The 21,435-nt window shown below is 38.6% G+C and overlaps 1 long non-coding RNA gene across 1 annotated transcript in view; it reads right to left on the bottom strand.

The window, feature by feature from the left end:
• The window catches only part of LOC133214595 (uncharacterized), a 56,348-nt gene extending 38,023 nt beyond the window's left edge, over positions 1 to 18,325 (bottom strand). The window contains exons 1-2 of the long non-coding RNA XR_009726165.1: positions 18,186 to 18,325; positions 17,541 to 17,621 (exon numbers count right to left, since the gene is read on the bottom strand). This is a non-coding gene — a long non-coding RNA (uncharacterized LOC133214595). The remainder of the gene's footprint in view (positions 1 to 17,540; positions 17,622 to 18,185) is intronic.
• Between the last annotated feature and the right edge of the window lie 3,110 nt (positions 18,326 to 21,435).

Below are 21,435 nucleotides of genomic sequence, written 5' to 3'. Positions count from 1 at the left end.
GTTTGTTCTATTACTTGAAAAGAGGGTATCATTGTTCTTTTATGTCTAGTTTTTAATCCTATGCTTTTAAAGTATCTTTTATTTGCTCCTATTTGAGGTGAATTGCTTCACTTCAAAACTTAAATATAGTTTGAGGATTTTGACTTTAAAGTGGCTTCCTTTGAATATTCTTCTGAAGTGATATTTTATCCTTCATTTTGCCAGTTCTCAGGTTTTACTGGGTAGTTGTGAATATGTGATCTTCTGCAGTCAGAATCACCTGCAGGCTCAGGAATGCACTATTTCATTCTAAAGCTGCCAATGTGTTGTATCAGGGTCAGGAGAGAGGTATTTTCTCAAGTTTTCTGAATTGTAAACGTGAATATAGTCACACTGAGTCATGTAAACACAAATCCCACTTTATTGCTATTTTTGTGTCCCCTACCATGAATCTACCAGCTGCTGCAAAAAAACCAAACCCAACCACCCTAATTTTGGTCAGTTTTGGAGCTTGTTAGAATTTAGAAAGGGAAATACACTATCTAATTGTGAACCCACAAATTCCTCTGAAATAAATTAGAATATTTATCTGTTGACAAACTACTTAGTCTTTTATTAGCACAGTAATGGAAAGAATGAAAAAATTGAACTTCTGCTAACATATCAGTGAATGATGATCATGGAACTAAACTCAAGGGGCAAGAAACCATAAGTAAAATTGCGCTCCTAATGGGATGCATGAAATACTTGCAACAAAAGCTGAAACTCCCTTGGACTTAAATGTACCTTGGGTATGTTTCATAATAACCTTTCATAATAATTAAAAGGAAATCATGAACTTTCTTTTCATGACTTTTTGTCCAACCTACTGTGGAATGTCTTTGTGACAGATCTAATATTTTTTTATTTTGTGTTTTAACATCAGTGATTGGTGAAGTAGCGACGGTTGACCAGTGCCTGTAGCTCAGAGATAATAAAACATTAAGAGAAAATATGAAGTCACTGAGGCACAACCATCTGAAACTTGTGTTTCTCACCACATTCATCTATAAGTTCAAAATTCAAGCTATACACATGCATTGGGTGTGATTCTAATTCACATTCAAGCAGAGTGGTGCTTGCCTTTGAAATAGACATAATCAAATTGAATATAGCACAAAGCCAATTTATACCGCCAAAATGATATAAAAAGGCCACAGTGAAAAGAAAATTCAGGCTCTGAGAAAAAACTATTTTTCTATTATTATTATTTTGTTTTAACTGAAAAAAAAAATTAACTATCTGTAGTCACTAGGACTCCTTCAGCATGTTTCAACTCACAGGTGCATATGTTAGTAGCATACAAATCTCACTAATCAAAGGAAAAAGCACAGATATTTATGGACTATATGAGGTACCTGATTTGGCTCAGTCAATCAGCTATATCAGACACTTAGTTAACAACCAAATAAAGGATAAATTATATCATCCTGGTCCTGGTGACATGAACATGAAGAAATTTATGTGCAGAAGAAATACTTCAGATTCAATATATTTTAGAATACTTGGTGGGAGTATAAAATAGCCATTTAATATTTAATATATTTTTTTCTGAGATGGAAACCTGTTGTTGCAGTCTTTAATAACAGAGAGATCAACTGCAACAAGACAGTCATCCATACCTTATAGAACACAGTAATTGCACAAGTTTTAATGCGGGTGATATTAAGACTATAAGAATTGATTTGTGGAACAGTGCAAGACCTTTGTACCTCTTAAGCTGCTACAACTAGTTCTCGTCACATCTCTTAGTGATTCAAAGTAATTGGTCTTCTCCTTATATCACAGCAAGCCTCACTACATCTCAGTTGTAGGTACCTGCAAGATTCAGCCACATATATGAAAAGACAGTGTCCTGAAAATAAAGTGCTCTTAGTACTTACAGAATGTTTAAGAAAAGCCCAAATTTGGTGAAAAAATGCAGACTCACATCTTGACACATTCTAACCATGACTCTGGCAGAAAATGTTTTAATAGATTATTACCCCATTTGGCAGAGAAAATTGGGGTTTCTGCTTGCTTTATATCTTTTCTGCAAGCAAGACCTCTCCTATTACCTTCTTCCACCATCCTCAGAAATCTTTTTTTTTTTTTTTTTTTTTTTCCCAACTCATGCTTTTTTCCTTGAGGTTTAGAGTGCTGTTTTTTCAGATTAATGTGTGTGACTGGCATTAGGAATTGAAATGAAGAATGGCTACATGCTAACGAGAGCACCCCTCTCACTCTGTGCTTCACACACAGCATCAGTAAGTGATTAATGGAGTGGCTGAAAGGGAGGTTTCTGCAGATGGGTGAAACCATCCTGTACTGCTGTCCAGATCCAGGGACAGCAGCAGGAAAACATCCAGTTATATTTACATCTCTCTGTTCTGCCTTGAGCATTTACTATGTACACCTTGCCTCAGTTTAGCCGCCTTCATTAATTTCACTCTCTGCTAAACTCTCTTCTTCAGCTATCTGCTTTTTTTTCTATCCCTCTCATACCCTTTAACCTTTGTTGCTGCTCCCCAGTGTGCAGATACATATGGTGAGGTGTGGGAACACTTTCATTTGTCTATAAGCCAACAGCAAGGACAAACAAGGGAAAGTCTGGAACTCTTATGTTGCAAATGGTCTCAGTTTAGGAGGGAATATAGATTATTCTGCTTTTGTAATTGCTTTAGCTGCCCTAGTACTACTTAAGGAGAAGAGGACTAGAAGTGGAAATGAGATCAGCCCAGGAGAGCATGCGTGTGAGGGAATACTCAGGGAGGACATCATGATACTGAAGATACTTTCAGTTCAAAGACCAGCTGTTTCCCTTGTTCAAAGCTTCATCAGGAACCACTAAAACCTGCTATTCATTATGAAGGAAAAGATAACTCCCTTTTTATATTGTATTCATACACAGATTGGGAAGTATATCTCATCTTTTCATTTAACAGTCATCATTAGTCATGCTGTTCTTGTCCTATCCCCCTATCATATCCTCTTCCTTTGCTCTGAGTTTAGCTCAATAATGTTGTTTGCTCAACAAAATCCATAAACCCATATTTTACTTCTCCATGACTAGCGGCCACAGCTCTACAGTTCCTGATTTGCAGATTGCACCACCTCTTCACAATTAAATCAGAAGCGGTCAAAATGAATTTATCAATTTTCCTAAGTAGAGTGAACCTGCTTGAGGGGCTCTAGCAGCTGGATTCCAATTAATGTTGTCTTCCCTTAAAATGGAAAAGTGCTTATTTCCATCCCTTAATATTAATAACCTGAGTTGCTCTCTGAAATTACTAGTTTCACAGCACAACTAATATTGTACCATGGATCTTCATGTAGGACATGGAGAAGAGCTGTCACAGAACTTCTGCAAAGAAATGAGTCTTCCAAGAGAGGACCTTACCCTGAAACATCCTGAGCCAGACAGGATTTTAAGGAATACCATTAAAGGTGGCTTGCTATTGTCTTTTTGCAGGTTGGCAACCGTGCAAACTCTTGTCAAAATGCCCCAAGGAACTGCAATAATCTTTGTTAGTGTTAACTTCTGTTTGCCCTAAACAGCTCCAGAGGAAATGTTCTCAACGTATAACATTCTGAGACACATAAATACTGTTTATAGCAAGCAATATAAAGAAAAGTCACTGTTTTGACCAAATCCATATTCCAAAAATACAAAAATTCATATATTTGACTCATATATGATACTAGACCAATACCTTTTCATTCTCTGTAAAAGAGGCAGAAGCCATTCTTACAATACTGTTCAAAAAGTCCTTTCACAGGTTTTATGATTCCTTTCAGATTATGTATCAAAATATTTTAGTTGCTAGTTTCAGCTTTGTTCTAGTCACATTGACATATGATCCCAAACCAGCACATTTTGAGCAAAGTGCCATTCAGTTAGACTGTTTGTGGTGAGACTAGTAAGATTAAAAGAGAATGGAAAAAATTATATCCTTTGTAATGAGGTGTTGTTTTTCTGTACAAATGATAAGGGTCTACCGTGACAGCTGACATCAGCAGAGATGTCAAACCTCTCTGATGAGCAAAACTCAGAACAGAGTGCAACTTGCACTTCTCATTTACTAGGCTTGTTAAACTTCTCATCAGTGACACCTGCACTTTCAGTAATAAGATAACTTCTGCAACAAAATTTAAATCTCTGACTCTTGTATGTAGTAAAATACATTTTGTTTCACCTAGTATCAACATGAACATTATGAATTTAATTTACATAGCTCTTGTGAGACATAGGCAAGGGAAATCTGTTTCCAGGTCTTCAGAAACAGATTTGTCTTTTCCCATGATATGACATTATAGTAACTGGAGTTACACTGTGTGTAACATTAGAAATGAATGAATAAGCATCAACTCATTAGAATCCCAGAAGGATGTAGCTTTTTGTGGCAAGTTTGAACGCTGCTGGTCATGAAGCTGGTTCAGAGTACAAGAATGCAACTGCCATTGGCAACTTCAGCGTGTTTTTCCTCTTTGATAATACATCTATTACTTCATTAATATATAAGAAGGACAGATAAATGGGTTGATGGAAAAAAGATAAACAAACAGTTTATTTACATTCTGACCTTGCAGACGTTATTCATCTCTGTATATGTAAAGGATTAATTCCCCAATCAGTACCTCTAATATGATGAAAGATTACCCATGAAAACAGCCAGCTTACCCAGGTAATTTGAGAACCTAATGGGCTCTCCTTACGAAGGGATTCGCCAAAGTCTTCCCAGTAAGCAAGCGGTTTTACACACAGTACACAGGATAAAACAAGTTGATTTGTCCTGTACTCTGAATCCCTTCAGTCTGTGGTGTTGGTGGTCCATTCTTCTGCAGAAATAGTGTTAAAAAGCCAAGCAAGTGCTATTACAGAACAGAAAAATGGGTAAGACATATGAAGGAAGTTCCTTCATCTAGAACTTTCCAGCCGACACAGCTCCTTGAAGGTGTTTTTCCTGTGTTACTATTAGTAACAGTACTGGTTACTAATAGCAAAAAGACAAATAAAAAATGGTGCAGAAAAGAACATACCTATGGTAGAACAAGTGTGTACAGCTGATATAAAGGAGTACTTGTGGCACAGAGTTGTTCTGTATTACTACTGATATTACCACCAACTCCTTTCAGTTAGTCAGTGAGCAATGGCAAACTGAGTCTGGGTTAACCCTGAACCACATTAGGGGTTCTTCCTTATGTAAACAACTCCTTGGAACCAATATCAAGGACATTTGCATTTTGGTGTTTGCTTTTTGAGCAGAATTACTAGATTCAGATGCAAAGTAAAGATGTGTTGGGAGTGTATCAAATTAACAGGAAACAGAGGAGACAGAAATACCAGTCAGTCAGTATGTCCTCACCTTTAAACTGATAGGTTGTTCACCACATGGTGATGGTGAGTTCCTTGTAATACAGGACTTTTCTGTTTCTTGTCCCTTCTGATTATAGGCCGTCTGAAAAATCAAGTCCCGTAGCCAAAGCTGTGATCTCTCTGGTCATAGAGTCATAGAATGATTTGGGTTGGAAGTGACCTCAAAGATCATCTTCTACCTGCAATGGGCAGGGACACCTACTACACCAGGTTTCTCATTTAGACCAGGTCTTCCCTTAGTGTCCCTAGTTTCTGTCTTTGACTTTAAGAAGTCTCTGCATTCAGTTTTTTTCTTTTTCTTTCAAAGATCTCCTTAATCAATAACTTCTCTCCCAAAACCTTGCTCATGCCTGATCTATGCTCCATCTTATGGGTTCACTCTAAAACTTCTACCCCAGGGAGTTACATCTTTGTCAAATGTATGGCTTCTCTGATTCAGATCTTTTGCATTCCACTCTCCTGCATCAGTATCATCCTTGAGTACACCAAGATCCCTGTCAGTATCTGCAGATCATTAACACTTTCTTAACTTTCCTTAATTCCTATAGTTGTCTGTTCCCAGCTGAAAGTCAAAACACAGCACTGCACCAGCTACCAAGAAAGAGATAAATGACTGCCACTGCTAAACCCAGGACATTATCCACCCCTTATTCCATACCATTCACGTCATGCTCAGATCCCACATTTTCAATATACCATCACTCTTATCTAAGTGCACTCTCATCGCAGTGCATGGACCAGTCCCTATAAAGCTGCTGAGTCCATCTGGTCCATGATGTCAGGCTCCACCTCTTGTAACAGTCTTTCAGAGCACGAGAGACTGTGCGCAGTGTTCACACCTGTGAATAACCTGGGCGATAGTGTCCGTTGTTAGGTCCACCTCTCGATCATGAGTCCATCTCGATGTTGCATCTCTGCTCTGTTGTCCTTAAGGGTCATGGGCCCACCAGGCTCAAAATAATTCACTGTCCTTCCATCTCCAATGCTTCCAAAGCACTGGAGGGGCCCAGTGGACTAGATACTTGCCCATACTGTCCCACACGCCCTGCCACTCATAACTCTCCAGCCTTGGGGGAAACCTCTTGGTCCTCCTATATTGTTGTCTAACCCCAGACAAGACCCAAACCTGACTCTGCTTAAATTTCGGGGTCAGACAAAATGGCGGTGGGTAAAACACACTCTCTGTGTGTGCCAACATGCTGATCCCCATCACAATCAGCAGGCAGGTCCCAAGGATACCCAAAGGCCATCCAAAACCTTCAGAACTCTCAAACGATGCTGCTGTACTTGTCACTGGGGCTGGTGTAGCTGCTGTGCTTGCCGGCTCTCCCACCACCAGCTTCTCTTTCCCTGAGTCCAGCTCTTCCTCCTCTGCCTTGCTGGGAAATGCTGCGGGGTCTCCTGCGTCCTCCTGGGGCTCGGCGGGCGGCTTCCGGGGAATGCTCTCGGCCGTCGCGGGGCTGGGCTCGGCCGCAGGGCTCGGCTGCTCCGCCGCCTCCTCCCGCTCCTCGACCGCCCCGGCCTCCTCCACCGGCAGCCGTCCCCTTGCGGCCTCCGGTCCTGGTCCCGGTCCCGCTCCCGCTTGGTGCCCGGGGCCGCTCTCCCGGGCCGCTTCAGCAGCCGCCGGCTCCCGGGACCGTTCCCCTTTGGCTTCCCAGAGCCTCACGCAGACGGAGGCGAGGGCGAGGGCCAGGACGGTGAGGAGCAGCCGGACGGCCAGGTACCAGTCCACGGCCACGTCCGTCCCGCCCTGCTGCTGGAGCCCGCCCGTATTACAAGTGATTGCCATAAAGTACAGTGAGACAGGAACCTTAGCCCAAGCCCCACACTTGATAAACACTAACACAGCAAATACCGGCTCTAAGTAAGTTACAACATTCTGAAGCTGTGAGATCAAGAGGAACAACTCTGAGAGCCAATAAATCAGCATTGTGACGGTCAGATCTGTCATTATCTCAACCCTTCGTGCCCCACGTTGGGCGCCAAAAAGAACTGTCGTGGTTTAACCAATGCCAGACAGCTTTCACTCACTCACTCCCCCCCTTCCTGCCCTCCCCTATTCTCGGAGGGACGGAGAGGAGAATCAGAAAGAATGCAACTCCCACGGGTTGAGATAAGAACAGTTTAGTAACTAAGGTATAACACAAATCACTACTGCTACCACCAATAATAGTAATGATAAAGGAAATAACAAGGGAAGAGAATACAACACCCCATCACCAGGCGACCGATAACTTGCCCCCCCCCAGCCCGACCAAGCACTGACCCATATCTCCTCCAACCCTGCAGTCCACCTAGCCCTTCCGGGTAACTCCCAGTTACCTCCTGGGCATGACGTGCTGTGGTATGGAATACCTCTTTGGTCAGTTTGGGTCAGGTGTCCTGTCTCTGCTTCCTCCCAGCTTCCCTCCTCCCTGGCAGAGCATGAGGCCCACAAAGTCCTTGGCCAAACCAAAACATCATTGTTTTTCAGCTCTGTTCCCAGCTGAAAGTCAAAACACAGCCCTGCACCAGCTACCAAGAAAGAGATAAATGACTGCCACTGCTAAACCCAGGACACTATAGTTTAATGAGACTTGATACCAGATACCCATAAGGAACACGTGTCACCAAGCCCATTTCACTCAGCTAGGATGTTGCATTCTCAGGAAGTCCATCTGTAAACCCCAGGTTCTAGCAGAACTGATTATCTTGTGCAAAGATGACCTTTTTAGGAGTTAATCTTACATCTAAATATCACGGGCACCAGAAGATTTAGGATGTAAAAGAATACAAAATTAGGGAAATGAAGCTGGAAGTGCTGGCATGGGTACCCCCATTTGTTTGTATTCCCCAGCAGATGAAGGAACGTTGCAGGTGGGGAAGGAAGGAGGGCGAGACAGTAGGTTTGTCCACAGATCCTGCTGCGCAGTGGAGTGCCTTTTCTAAGGCTGGACCTGTAATGGAGCCCACATTGGAAGACTTGTGGGAGCAAGGCCTGAAATGTTGCTGAGCCATGGTAACGTCTTGTATGAAACAGAACTCACAGAAGGAAGTGCTTGCAATAAGTCTGAACACAGATTGGTTAGTGTGGACCAGCTGACATGCAGTAGCTCATTCTCCCAGAGCATTAGGCCCTTAATGAGCCTAAGCACTCACTTTGAATACTGCTCTTAGGTAAGACCTATTGACAGACCTTTTATTAAAAGAATTATTATTTCAGCAGTGGAAGCTCTTGTAGTTTTATTATATTCTGGATGCAGCTAATTTATTTTGTTCAAAGCTGGATGAAGGCAAAAGAGAAGGCAAAAAAGAATAATTGTGAATATTTGAGCCAGATTCACCAATACTCGTCATCTACCTTGTACTAGTCTGAAGCCATAAAGCAGTTATCGACCAGCCACAGCATAACAGACAGCACAGATTTACTATTTCCTTGAACCACTGGATTGGCACAAAACAGTCAGGACCTATCAGTGAATCTCAGTTTTTTCTCATGTTAGCATAGCAGTTCAGCTATATGAGGTTTACGTATTTCATTATTCACAGAACTTCAAGATTTCAAAACTGATCTGAAGACATTCATATGGCACATAGATGTCTGAAGTACCCAGGTTTGAAATTCAGATCACAAAGAACAGTGTTAAAGATTTTTCAAATATCCTCGTTTATGTACAATTTTGAGATGCACTTCACTTTAATGAATTTCTGAATTGCAGGAACTCTCTATAAAAGTGAAAGACAAAAATAACAGCATTCTATGTCTGTAAGTACTACTTAAATGGCTCTAATTTCTATATAGCTCATACTGTGGTATTCAGGCTTTATGGGCTTCCAGAGAGATCTTCAGTTAGAATTATTGTTGATCTTTACAGTACGTCTCCTGACACTGAAATTGATGTACACTCATATTTAATTTTAATGACATTGAAGATGATATTTCTGTTGCTGTAATAAGTATTGTCTTCAGGACTCACACAGCTTAAAATTGGATCAGGGCTCCCATTTAAGTATCAGTGCTAATGCTGTTAATACTGATCCTATTAAACTGCACATAAACTTCTTTAGACATTTGAAAGATAAATACACATTTCTTCAGTAACAAAGTTCAGCATTCTATTGGACTGTTGTGTCCAGGAGGACACTAATATCTAGGTTGCTGATGGAAAATAATACATTTGCCTTTATTTTTCCCTGATTTCTGTGAAAATATTGTAAACTATTATTCCTTATAAAAGACAAAGCTTTCAGAAAATGGGATTGCTAGGACTGAAACTTACAAACTTTTACCTGCTAGTTAGTTAAACCTGTTTCATACCCTATAAAGCTTTCTGAAATGGGGTTGGTAATGTAGCGTCTTATAAATAAGTATATATTCATACTTGCTTTTATTAGACTGACTTCATCTGTAGATGGGAGACAGCAATTCTGTAATGCTTCTAACGCACCCCTCATTAGTTTATGGATAACATGTGCCTTCAAGGACAACTATTTTCAGCATCTGAAGAAAAGAACATGCAGTGAAAACATGGTATGATATTTTATTTTTTTTAAAGAAAACCAACTCGCCCACCCTAACATTTATTTGGGAAAGGACTGCATAATTTAAACATACAGAACTCAGTGAAAGTCTGTCTCACACAGAGGCATGATACACCTCACCACTTGCCACTAACTTCCAAAATGGCAATATCTTTTTTGGCTGTGAGACAACAGTTTCAGACTTGCCTCTCCCTCTGAGATCAGTCAAGGCCTCTGCGTGATGGAGATGCAAAAGACCCTTGATATGGACAAATGACAGAGTTCTTGGGCTGGAAAGGCCAGTTTTAGTTTCCTCCCTTTTTATCTCTTTCATTTTGTGCTATTTCAGGTGTGAAAGAAAACTGTCTGAATTGGGCATGGCTTCAGTAGTCCCACCAAAACTGTCAGGTGAAGAACAAAACAGCAGACAGTTAGACAGCATAGATAAACCAGTATCATGGATGGTTCAGACTGTATTTGCAAAGGTCCCAAATCTGTTGTGATTTCATATATAAGTGCAAAGGACAGGTGAACTCTTTCACAATTACTGTGAATGGTTGTCTTCTTGAGATTAAAGATTTCTGATAGATGAAAATTATGGTCCCATTTTATCTGTTTCAAAAACACAGTGAAGGGAAAGTGGCTCTGAAAAACATAAGGGCATTATAGTAAGAAAATAAAGTCACAAAACTGCTTAGCATTTTTGTTCCCAATTGAGAAAATATCAGCTGTGTTAACGTCTGAAACTCCAGATGATCAGAAAAATTAAAGGCATCTGCAGTGGCAAACTGAAGTTTCTGACCAGATTATTTTCTTAATGTTTTGCAATGCAGTTAAAAATTCCCTGTACCCATTATCCCACATTTAATGACTAGAAACCAGCGATAATACTGAAATGAAAAAAATCCCCCACGTTTTCAAAGAGCTTCGTTACCTGTCAGCAGGGCTGTATGGAACCTTAGAAAGAATGATGTGAGGGAATTGTAAATGCATGTCACACTGGAAATGCTGAGACTAATGCCATCCCCTGCCTATGGGAAAGTATTTGAACATCATGTGTCAGCACCTTCTGTGCCCTTTAAGGATACTGAACAAAACTGAACAAACTGCTAGTCTGGGCATTTCTAATTAGATGTGCAGCATGGAAATATTCCACGAGAAAGGGCATCTGAATCTTACTCATAGCAAGCTGCATGTTATTTTGTGAAATTCCTTAGCACAGTTAGTGCAATACAGTTATATAACTTAAATAATATGGTTTCAGTGTCTCAGTAATGATTCTGGAGCCTAGCAGGGGCAAAATTACTAGAGATTTAAATCACAGAAGACCACAATATCTGTAATATTAGGATAACAGATATTAAGATAACAGATTAATGCTGTTAATCATCTAGTGCAACAGATTAAATGGTGTCCTATCAGTAGAATTATGGAAACACCTCTTCTAGGAGGGCTTGGATGGAACCAGTGCTCTTATACCCTATCCTGCTTTAAACAGCCATAATTGCAGAAATAAAAAAAAATTACCCAAAATAAAAAGCAATTTTCCCTGCAGCCCTCATTCTGGTGTCAAAACACTACAGAGTTGAAGATCCTCTCATAGTCATAGTTGTTCCTACCTGCTAGCTGCCAATTGACTGCATCTTGGCTATAATAAACCTAGGTATCTCCCTACTCAGAAAACTGCTTTAGGTCTCTTTCAGAGGCATAATAACAATCCTATAACACAGGTTCAAAGAGGAGTGTGCAAATTAGAATTTTTGGGGTACCTCCAAAGTATCCCCTGTACCATGGAGATCTTGCCTTAAAACTCTTCAGTCAGAATTAAGATATTTTCCAAGTATTGTAACTGAGAAAAAAAAGTTAGAAATTTCATCACATTGCTATTTTTGAGTGAAAAGTTGGACAAGGCATTATTTGCATAACCTGTTGTTTCTAGGAAGGATACTTTTAATGCCTAAGTAAATACCATTCTGTAAATATGTTTATGCATTAGACAGGCAACAAGCAATTTGTAGCTGCCAATTAGTCCTAAGCTATCAGTTTGAGACACTAAAATTGCCTTGGACTAGTTTGTTCTACAAATAAAATAAATATATTTTTGTTGTTTAACATGCAGCAGGCACATAAAGTAATCTGTTTTTAAAAGGACACATCTTTCTTGATTTTCAGTTTTACTGTACTTCCCTCCAAGATGGAAGAAATATGAAGCAAACATGGATAAAAGGTCCTTCCTGTGGGAGTAAACTATATTTACATCCTTTATCAAGCCTTTTCACTGTGCCACACAGCCTAGTGTAATCAGAATCAGGTATTCTTTTAGCCTGATGGTTTTCTGCTTGCTCTACCATGCAATTCACTTTTGGGTTTGTGAAATGCCTGAAGATCTATCTAACAAGCTTGATTCTTTGGAGCTCTGTATATTCTGACTGATTTGTTCTCTTACCATTACAAATTCCTCATTTATCTATTGTTTAAGGCAAAGTTTGCCTTCCTAAGACCCAGTGAGATGCAGGGAGAGAATGTAAAATACATCTTAAGAGGAGGGATAAAATGTTGTCTGAAGGTACCTGTCTCTTTATGTGATTTAGAGCAGAACCCTATTAAAATATCTTAGACCTGCCACCTAAATTTGGATACCTGAAATTTGGTGATATTCCCCATTCTTGGAATTTCTCTACAACTATTTAGCAATTATAGAAAAGAAGAAAATTAACATAATTTTTCACCAATCCCAAGGACCCTAAGTCTTGCAATCCAAAAACTGTCCTAGGTATGCTTATGAAAATCAGTCCAAATTATGTGAATCCTCCAGAGCTAATGCAGTTCCCCCTGAACTGTCTGTGGCTCTCTAGGGCCATGGACAGGCTGAACCAAATTCAAAACTCAAGTTTTCTTGCATTCAGGATGCTCCTATTTGCAAGAGAAAGGAGCAGGGTGTTAAAATTAGGGAAATAAATTACCTTTTTCCATTAAAGAACAGCAATGGTAAACGTATGTTTATGGAAACAGCTGAAACTGAAGAGGAGACCATAGGGCTTCCCAAAGAAGAAGCCAGACTGACTTCGAATCTGGAAACAGGGAACCATTTAGAAAGGAAGACTTCTACTCTTGTCATTAAATTAAATACTCTGCAAGTATGCAAGGGAAAAAAAGACCTAGTAAGTAACATAAATGTTGTAAGTAACTAAAAATGTAGTGAAAATATGAGTTCCTTTGTAGCCCAGAACCAAAATTTTGAAAGAAAAAGTGGATGGATTTTGCTCTATAACCAATAGGTTAATAAATCCCACTCCTGGCAGTCAAAGGTAAAGAAGTGTGCTCAGGAACTAATGATTTGCCACAAAGATAGTCCCAGAAATTAGCCCTTTCTTCCCACTCATGACAAGAGGTCTCCAGCTAAAGCACTATCTCCAATTACAGCAATGAGTTGAGTAGAAAATGGAAATGAAATTAGATTTCATTTTCTTTCTCAGCCTTCTCCAGAATCTGCTTGGGGAAATGCATGAGACTGCCTATCTGTCTGTGTGAAAACTGGCAGGGTAAACAGGCTAATCAGCTCCAACCATGCCTTTTGAAATCAGAATCTCCTGAGGATTGCATACACTTTTTCCACCCTGTTTCATTTGAAAATAAGCACTCATATTACACCGACAATCTGCATTGAATTAGTGACAGCTCTGGGCAAGCACCAACCCACCCAATTTAGGCAAGTCTGCCTGTCAGCTTTGTTTTTTAAATCAGTGCAATAACACATGTGCCCCTTGCAGTATTGCCTAGGGCTGCTTTCTTATGTTCCTTAGGCTCTTTGGAATAGTAGGCCCACAACATGGCATATTCAAGCAAGAAGCTGGTTATCTCAAATTATTTTTATATCAGCATTCAAATCTTGACCTCTTTCTTTCCCAGGTAGCAGAACCTGATAACTAACAAGATACCATGGTACCTTGACTATTTTTCACTAGAAGAAACGGTGAATCCTTGTAACCAAGACCTTTACCTCCAGGTGGTCAAATGCTCAGGATGAGAGATGTGATTACAGTTGTTTTATCTTTGAAAATGGTGTCACAGAATTTTGTCTTCTCTAGCAAAAAATCAGAAGTGGTTCTTCTGCAAGTAAACCCTGTCCAGAAAGATGTGATTTTGGGGTTATTTCTGCGGCAGAGACAAAACCCACCTCATTCTCTCAATCCTTCTCCTTTTTTTTTTTTTTTAATTAAGTCCCTAGTATTTATAGAATTGTGGTGCCTCTATTCTGTGCTCTTTGTTAAGGTTTTTAAACATCATTCTGGTAAGATTTAGGTGAATCCACACAAGATGAGGAATGCCACAGGAAGGTCTCACAGTCTTGCCTCAAGAACCCATGCTCTGTCTCTGCGCAAAGTGTGTTGCATACTGGATGATGCAGTCCTGACCTTGCCTGTTCCCATAAAAAGCCATATTGGTATGTACAGAGCCATCAAATTGTGCGCATCCGTTTTTCCAATGTGGTGAAATCCAAGCTCATGGGCTTGGAGAAGGGCTTCAAACAGGTTCTGTTAGTAGGGTTGAAGACAAACTGCAGGGCTGCCTGCTCATGTTGCAGACTCAGCCATAAGCATAAACGTCTTGCCCACTCATGTAAAACTGGCTCCTTTTCTTCTTCATTCCTAATTAACTCAGGTGTCTTTTCAGTCAACTGAGTCATGAAGATTCCCTTCAGAAACAGCCAGGTTGTCCTGAGACCCTGGACAATGAACTGAAGTGGCAGACAACAGGGTAATTTAGTGAGGGCTGTTCCAATGCCTGTCCATTTTAAAAGCTACAGTTCTCATCCAGCATCCAGCAGTGTGATTTTTATTAACCAACTCAGGTAAACATCAAAGCAAAGTGTGTTAAGAATTAAAGAGCTCTATTACATCAAGGCTTTTTTTGATATCATAATTATAATGATCCGGTTTGCTATTAAATCCTTAAATAGTGTTTGCTTTCAACAGGGTTTGACTGTCTGTGTAATAATGTTGGTTTTGATTGAGTGCTGTGACTGCAAGCTGACAGTGTTTCAGGGCCATGACAGCAGGTGAAGGGATGCTTCTACACTGCACCATGTTAAAAGGCACATTTTATATTTATTTCCAACCTGTCCTGTTATTTTAGCAGTTATGGTTGAAGGCATACATTGAATAAAATGAAAAACAAGTTTAAGTTGTTTATATTCCATTATTACTTCATAATCTGGGCATACATATATAAAGAAAATAAGTCATCTGTGAATGGCAAAATGTGTCCCTCTCACTTACTTTTCTGTCACTGAAGAGTCACAGCCCATCCAAGACAATATCTGTGAAAATCTCTACAAGCGACTTGCAGTGAAACTGTAAAAGCCACAGACATATCATACCTGCTTTTATATATTTATCTTAGGGGACAAATTAGTACTAAAATGACTGCATGTGTTAGCAGTCTAAGAACATGGCTAGCAGCCATCCTATGATTTTCTTTTTATGGGACATAGCAGGTGACCCTGACACCAAATTTTCAGTTGCAGTCACACTAGCAAAACCAAAGGTGTGAAAGGCTTTCCTACCTGTACTGCTTTCATCTGTTACAGTGATATATCCTGTAGAAAAGAATTCAGAAAATAACAAAATTGAGTCATATTGAAGAGCTGCTTATCTGTTGAGACTACACGAGACATGAGTCAGCCAAGATGCAACGCATGTTAAAATGCTTATTTGCAGGGGCTGGTGATAGGTATCCGTTTGTGAGAGAAAAATAATGTATTACTTTCCCGAAAGTAGGCAGACTGCTTATTACATTTAACTTGCCGTCTGTGTCTTCTGGCAGGGCCACCGACAAAACAAATTGCTTGGGCTTGGGCCATATTGGAACAAGAAACGAGGTAAACAATGGCATTAATAAGTAATGCTCTGCAATGGCTTTTCTTTTTACTAAGTCATTTTAATATACTATTCTGTATATGTAAATTATGTGTAATAGTCATAAAAGGCTCTTGCTTTGAATTACTTACATTTTTTGCTGGTCTTTCCAGGCTGTTTGTATAACTGGTATATAGGCAAACTGGCAAGCCACAGTCATTTAAACTGATTGATAGATCTGTCAAGTAAAAGACCCTAAGATTTTGTAGCTTATGGTGTAACCAGATTCAGGGAATAGTGCACGGTGGACATTCATACTACTATAGAAAATACATACTAAATCAAAATATATACACAGTTGATTTTAAAGCAATATGAGCTGAAATCCAAACAAGTCAAGAAAGGCAGCAGCAGAAGCTCTTAGGAAAGTATCACTTTACATTGTAAGAACTGGATTTAAAGTCTTTTGCCCCCAGGACAGTTCAAAAAGGATTCAAACATGAGTAGCCTGAAAGACTGCTGTAGGAGGGCTGTAGGGACTGTACCCACCGGTAGAGAACTAACTGAGAACTGGCCACATCCAAAAAGTGGGAATTAAGAACCTAAATCGGAATTAGATTTTTGGCACACAATTCCAAAATTACATGGGTCTTGAAGACACACCTGCACACTAGGCTTTTCTGCTTTATAGGTTCATGTAATCAAGTGACAATAATCAAAAGATTTATAACTTCTTGCGACTGTGCTTCTCAACACATCACTCTTGCTTAAAATTTACTGGGAAACTCAGTAGAGAAATGTTGTTGATAAGGCCTTAAAGTGATCACTGCAGTAGATATTTTTGAAAACATATAATTGCTAACGTGATTCTATGATTCTATGAGATCAAGAATCATCATAAAGTAAATGACAGCTGCTGTATATTTTTATAATGTTGGACCAGAGTGTAGGTAGTATTTAGTGGCATAGCTATAGTTTTATTTCCCTCCTCAGACTAAGTCAAATCTATTATACTGTCTATCTCCACTGTTGGATAAATGCTAGACACAGATTCTTCTGTCTGTCTGTTCTTCTCTGTTATAATAGTTATGGCAAGTTGAGCGGAAGCAAAGCATCAATGGCTCCCCAGCCTGACTGCCTGACTACTGCCATCAATGAGAAATTAATAAAGCCCTAGCTGAGAAAATGGGAGAAATTCTCTCACCTTTCCTTCCCAAGCCCCTGGTGTGAAAAAAAGTGTTAGGGTGGCCTGAGACTCATTGAAGCAGTAGTGCATCTGTCAATTCAGCCTAGCATTTGTAATTGGACTCTCAACTCTCTCTTCATGCTTGAGAGCAAAACACTTTGCCATTTGTGCATTCGTCTATGCTAGTCCAATGGGATAGATAAATCAACACTCTGGACAATACGGCCTCATGCCTGTTTTATATTCATTTTGCATAGGTACAAATGGCTGTACAAGTGCCAAATGATAAACCATCAGGTCTACATAAGTGTTAAATAAACAGCAAATAATCCCTACTTTATTTCCAAGTATAATTAGTTTGATCAACTAAAAGAAATTTCAGTATAGCTCATAGCTAGTACATACATGAAAATGAATAGTGTTTTCATTAAACATAAAGTATATACATTTCTATAATGTCTGAGAGTTCAGCGATGTCTGGGACTGATATAATTTGTATTAATCATAAAACTTTACAGATATTGAGTGTTATTCTGCAACAGTTAGAATATAGTATTGGTAACTAAAATCAATAGTTAATTGAATTATAATACCATTATTAGATTACATGACAGACAGGTACTTGTCAGTCAGCTGTAACTTGTGTTAATAAGATTCACTGAGCTCATTATCTTTCGTAGACTGCTAATTTCTGAAAAAAGACCTGTGAACAGAAAGGATGTTGTCTTGTTAAGCAAATGCCAGATTGTTATTGAACAATCCAAAGGAATAATAAAAAGAAATAATTTCCAGAGACAACCTGAAATTATTTGATTGACCTTTATGTTTTCTACTCCTTAACACAGACAAAATTGAAAGAGGAAAATCTCCAGTTCCAGGTACTACTAAAAGCCTTTTTAGGCTTTTAATAAGGTCAGAAACAGATGTTTTAGGAAACAGCTATAAAGATTTTTTAGTTTCTTAATGAATTATACCCACCTTGATATTACCCACATATTAACCCATGCTCACCCAGTAATGCATATGAAGTGCCTTAAAACATACAACCATGCCACTTGAACCACCTAGTTCAGATTATTATTATATAGGTCACTATATGACAAACTTTTATTTTTGACTTCCTATGCCAGAGCAGGTGAACAGCATCCACCATGTTTACAAACTTGTGTATTGAAGGACAAAATAAAAAAATCTCACAATATGCCACTGAAAAACAGCAGATATGATTGAAAACATGGATTACATCACATTACATACAGTACATTACATACACGTTACTGAGGAAAATAAATTGTTCCTAAGACTCTGACCTTGGGTAAACAGCTTCTTGTTCCAGTGTTTGGCAATCACTTCATTAGCACTAGAAGACACAACAGCTAAGTGTGAGTTTCTCAGTATTGTGAGGCACGTCAGAGCATCCCACCCATCATGTAGTGTTCTAGATAATCCCTGTTGCACATGAAGAGGGAAACCAAGCTATGGGGAAAGGTAAAAATATTAATTTGTTCACTTTTTTTCACTTTCTTACGTATGACCTAAAGTATACAGCACTTTCAGTATACATATATGACTAAAATAGATTTTCAGTATAAATATATGGAAAAAAAAGTGTTGATTACATTGCTTTCAACTCCATTTCAAGAATATCAGAAAGTGTCATCTTCAGGCTTTTATTTTGAACACCAGATCACCTCTAGTATATCAGACAATCCTTTGTACAGACTTATTAAGCTTCATCTTGAAACAATTTAGGTCCCCATCACTATCTGAAAAGTTACTAAAACTTGTGGACCTGGTACAGTCATAAAATTTCTTTTAATTTCTAGGACCAATTGCTGACAAATTGTATAGTCTTGGGTGGTTTTTTTGTTTGTTTGTTTGTTTTATTTTTCTTTCTTTCAGTAGCATAAATGGAAGCTTTTCTTCTATTTGGTCTGCAAAAGTTTGGCTTCTCATTTTCTTCTGCAGCATTTCACCATTATTTTGTTTGCACTACCCCACAAAGTGGTCAAACTCTATTTTTCAGGTTGACCCATTGGATTGCACCAGACACAAAATGCAGGCCATCATTTTGGTCATGATCTCTCCTCCAAACAGTGGTAGATCCTTCCCTGCAGCACTGAGTTACCACTAACTGCAATATTAAAAAAAAGGCCCCAGAATCTTTTTCTGTAGGACACCGCTATTTACTCATAATTCCTTCCCAGTACAATCCAGTGAGGCCTACCCTAAATAGTTCTTTGTCTTCTTTATCATTCTTACATTAAACGTTGTCTTCACCTTAGACTGAATTGCTTAATCTTCATCTTAATCTATATTGTTTAGGAACAATACAATATGAAATGAGAAACATCGTGAAACAACATGAAACAACAAACAAAGGTCTTGTTGAGATCTAGTGGCACCAAGTTTGTGCTATTATTTTATATTCCTATTATTTTCCATTAATAGAAGTTTTGTTACTTCTAAGACTAATGTCTCAGCTGTAAACTCGTAGAATATTATCCACTAGTCTTTCCTAGTGAGAAACACCTGCTGTGTTCAACCACAAGTTTTCCAATGCCTGCCAACATCTATGTTATACATTACTGCAAAGTGATAGAATCTATTATGGTACTTTCACCCAATTCCAGAGTCTGTTTTTTTGCCTTCAACTGTGAAGTTCTTCATACCAGTTCTGTGTCATTTCATGAATCATCACCCTGAGCTCCATATATCTTTCTTAGAAGGTATTTTTTCATAAACTTCTCACTGTAGAAAGCCCACGATGGCATACTTACAAAAAGCTTCAGTCCAGAATGCTCTTATATGGCAATTTCTAACTGAGTTTAGGACTGGTAAATTTTACGTTCTCCAATGTACTTTCCTCAAAGTGTTTTGTTTCACCTATCACTCATAATCTTACCAAGACATCTATAAATTAATGGAATTTCAAAGTACACTCTTCTGCCTCAAATATTTCACAGACTGTTCTATTTTTTTCAACTGTTTTGTGTACCTCTTAGCAAGAAAAGTCTCTCTCTTGGATGCTTCAATTCTACAGAGACCTGTACCATTCAGGATGTAATACACTTTCAGAGTTGTCTTCTTATGACTCAATTAGGTGAAAACTATGAAAAGATCAAGTGCCTCAGAACAAGATGTTAGAAATAGGTCTGAGTGCCTCCCTTTTGCTTGCATTTGTTGGTGCAAACAGAAATTCAAACACTGTTGATATAACAGATCTATAAAATAATTCATGAAAATACATCTGATTTCACCCAATATAAGTATAGCTATTATTTGGAAAAGTTAAAAAGTTATTGAAAGCAGGCTTTGAGTGTAGAAAAAAAAAAAAAAAAGCAATGTGTTTTATATGCCTGGTGTAACTCAGTTTAGAATCGCAGCCTGAAAATAGAAGGTCAAAATTTATAATATAAATCAGCATTTCAAAGATTTCCTTAAAACATCTTGGCTTAATCTGCACATATCTGTTCTACTCAGCCCTCCAGAATAACACATCTAAGAGACAAAATAAGATACCAAATTAATTATATATTTCAATCTTAGTACTCAAAATGGAAACAACGTAAATTCAAAGTGATTTCAGTGCCAAATAGACCATTCTACTTCTATTATGTGATTATCCATTTTTAATTGGCACAAATAATATAACTTGCTTTTTATAACAAGAACAACTTGTGTATATTATTCTTTACAGAGGAAAACCTGAAACTTAATGCTTATAACTGCAGAAAGAATCCAACTTTGCTGTATTTTCTTTATAAATTCTCCGGTGATTTGGGGGTATTTAGTCAGGTCACTGTAACAATCTACCCCAAGTCAGGTCATCAAGTTGCCTGGCAACCGTGTTCAAGATTGACAAAGGCAATCCACCTTCCCATTTTTTTTACCTCCCCTTTAAAATCAGTATGACAACCTTGATATTGGTGATGTGAGATTAGCTGAGAAAATGCATGAAATTGCTGGAGAACTGCATTGCTCAAGATATTCAATTTCGAAGGCTAAGTCCAAGAACACCAGTCTCTTACAGCTCTGTCATTATAGTTTTCCCTATGAGCAGCATTTGTTAAATTATTATATACAGAGATGCTATTTCATTTAATATATGTGCTACATCTCAGCACTTTTTTTTTTGGGGGGGGGCTGTTTCATTCAGAACTTAGCAAGATCAACTTGAGTTTCATAACAATATCATTATGATGTTTTGTACTGAGCAGTGAAGTTTAGGGTCATTACAAAAAGAAACAAACCATGGACGGGGGTAGCTTGAATGCACTACTGTTTAAGTTCAAAAACGCAAGAACTTTTATTTTTTGAATGCAGCGAAGTTCAATGGACAATGTTCATGAATCCAAGTCACCTTTTTAGCCACAGAGATTTCAGTCACTTTTCAAGTGCTTGTTCAGTGTTTCATTCTGTGCTTATGTCTTCATCCTCCTTTTAAGTTTACCCGATCTGTCTACTATTTTCCATAAAAACATACAAGTTACCACTCAATGATGGCCATAAAACCC

Source organism: Neopsephotus bourkii, unplaced genomic scaffold, assembly GCF_033783945.1.
Source record: "Neopsephotus bourkii isolate Nb327-2 ecotype Australia unplaced genomic scaffold, CSIRO-AGI_Nbou_v1 NB_908, whole genome shotgun sequence".
NCBI classification, from domain to species: Eukaryota; Metazoa; Chordata; class Aves; order Psittaciformes; family Psittacidae; genus Neopsephotus; species Neopsephotus bourkii.
Note: the sequence above shows the minus strand (reverse complement) of the source record. Positions and strands in the feature narration are given on the sequence as shown.